Source organism: Petromyzon marinus, unplaced genomic scaffold, assembly GCF_048934315.1.
Source record: "Petromyzon marinus isolate PM22_M1 ecotype Great Lakes invasive population unplaced genomic scaffold, UKy_Petmar_22M1.pri1.0 PM_G_Scaffold_38, whole genome shotgun sequence".
In the NCBI taxonomy this organism is placed as follows: Eukaryota; Metazoa; Chordata; class Hyperoartia; order Petromyzontiformes; family Petromyzontidae; genus Petromyzon; species Petromyzon marinus.
The window spans coordinates 1,232,501-1,235,000 of record NW_027422961.1 but is presented as its reverse complement, the minus strand read 5'-3'; the positions used below and the strand labels follow the sequence as shown (position 1 = coordinate 1,235,000).

Genomic DNA, 2,500 nt, shown 5'->3' with positions numbered 1-2,500 from the left:
TTGATAACACGAGGTGGAGTCAATAACCGTATTGTACTCCCATGCTGGTGTATCCAACGCAGATCCAGCATCATCAAGCTGGTCCCTGAACGGGATGCCGTGTATTATCGAATCCCTGCTGCCGTGCATCAATGGCAACAAGGAGTAGAGTCGGTAAGTTACCGGATTCTCGAACTGATGTACTCCAAAAAATAAAGAATTAAAATAACAAAGTCTAATCTATATAAGTAATCTTGAATAAAGCTTATTTTTAATCTTCTTTGAAGGCAGAAAATAGTAAGGTAAAAATAAAGTCCTCTCTATGCTCTGAAGTAACATATAAAAAAAACTAGCAATAAAAAAAATACCAAGTCTTCGTCTTGGAAAATAACAAAATCTAAAAGAAAAATCTTCTTTGTGGAAAATAGTAAAATAAAAAAACCAAGTCTTCACCTTGGAAAATAACAAAATCTAATCTAAAACATCTTAAATAAAGCTTGTCTGTAGTCTTCTTTGTAGGCAGAAAATAGTACGTTACAGGACTCTCGAACTGATGTATTCCAAAAATAAAGAATTAAAATAACAAAGTCTAATCTATATAAGCGCTCTTGAATAAAGCAGTGTAAAAAAAAATAGCAATATAAAAAAACCAAGTCTTCGTCTTGGAAAATAACAAAATCTAAAAGAAAAGAAAAGTCTTCTTTGTGGAAAATAGTAAAATAAAAAAACCAAGACTTCACCTTGGAAAATAACAAAATCTAATCTAAAACATCTTAAATAAAGCAAACTTTGTAGGCAGAAAATAGGAAGTTACAGGACTCTCGAACTGATGTAGTCCAAAAATAAAGAATTAAAATAACAAAGACCAATCTATATAAGTGCTCTTGAATAGGCTTCGTGTAAAAAAAATAGCAATAAAAAAATACCAAGTCTTCGTCTTGGAAAATAACAAAATCTAAAAGAAAAGTCTTCTTTGTGGAAAATAGTAAAATAAAAAAACCAAGACTTCACCTTGGAAAATAACAAAATCTAATCTAAAACATCTTAAATAAAGCTGGTTTGTAGTCTTCTCTCGAATTGATGTAGTGCAAAAATAAAGAATTAAAATAACAAAGTCTAATCTATATAAGTGCTCTTGAATAAAGCTTCCTGTAAAAAAATAGCAAAAAAATACCAAGTCTTCGTCTTGGAAAATAACAAAATCTAAAAGAAAAGAAAAGTCTTCTTTGTGGAAAATAGTAAAATAAAAAAACCAAGACTTCACCTTGGAAAATAACAAAATCTAATCTAAAACATCTTAAATAAAGCTTATTTGTAATCTTCTTTGTAGGCAGAAAATAGTAAGTTACAGGACTCTCGAACTGATGTAGTCCAAAAATAAAGAATTAAAATAACAAAGTCTAATCTATATAAGTGCTCTTGAATAAGCTTCGTGTAAAAAAATAGCAATATAATAAAAATACCAAGTCTTCGTCTTGGAAAATAACAAAATCTAAAAGAAAGGTCTTCTTTATGGAAAATAGTAAAATAAGAATACCAAGACTTCACCTTGGAAAATAACAAAACCATCTTGAAAAAAGCTTATTTTTAATCTTTTTTGTAGGCAGAAAATAGTAAGGCGAAAATAAAGTCCCCTCTAAGCTCTAAAGTAACAAATTAGATGACGAGGCATTTGGCTATTTTGGTACTCGGCTTCTTTCGACGCCGACCTTTTCCGGGTTGGATGGCCCGTCCATGTTCCACCGTCAAAAGTGAAATGCGCAGGATGTTACAAGGCGTTACGAGATTCCCCTGGGGTTTCCGGGCTTGACGTCACTCTGTCGTCCGGAACCAGAGACGAACAGAGAGTGAGGGCCAGGGTTTTTTTTTTTTTTTTTTTTTTTTTTTTTTTTTTTCCCAGGGCCCCCAGGCTGGTATAAGCATGCCGTACAAAATTCACATGCGGTACTGGTTTTGACGACACTCCGATGTCCAGTACCAAGGACATTCAGAGAGTGGAGGTCTAAGGGACCAGGACCCCCAGGCTGGTTGAGCCATAATGCTGATGCCGCAAGCAGACGTCTGGCATCTTCAGCAATCGAGAGACTAGTCGGCAAACACCAGCGTGCTCGTTCTGGCGTGCTCCCTCATCGATACGTTTCGGTCAGCAATACGTTACTTGCTGCGCAAGCGTGGCAAGGATGCTGTGAGTTTCCTTCACCCTGTTACCATGCATCTTTGATAACACGGGGTGGAGTCAATAACCGTATTGTACTCCCATGCTGGTGAATCCAACGCAGATCCAGCATCATCAAGCTGGTCCCTGAACGGGATGCCGTGTGGTCAAAGGGACCAGGACCCCCAGGCTGGTTGAGCCATAATGCTGATGCCGCAAGCAGACGTCTGGCATCTTCAGCAATCGAGAGACTAGTCGGCAAACACCAGCGTGCTCCTTCTGGCGTGCTCCCTCATCGATACGTTTCGGTCAGCAATACTTTGCTTGCTGCGCAAGCGTGGCAAGGATGCTGTGAGTTTCCTTCGC

The 2,500-nt window shown here is 37.3% G+C and overlaps 1 pseudogene; it reads right to left on the bottom strand.

Moving 5' to 3' along the window:
• LOC142916151 (28S ribosomal RNA) overlaps positions 1 to 2,500 on the bottom strand; it is a 9,688-nt pseudogene that overhangs the window by 2,036 nt on the left and 5,152 nt on the right.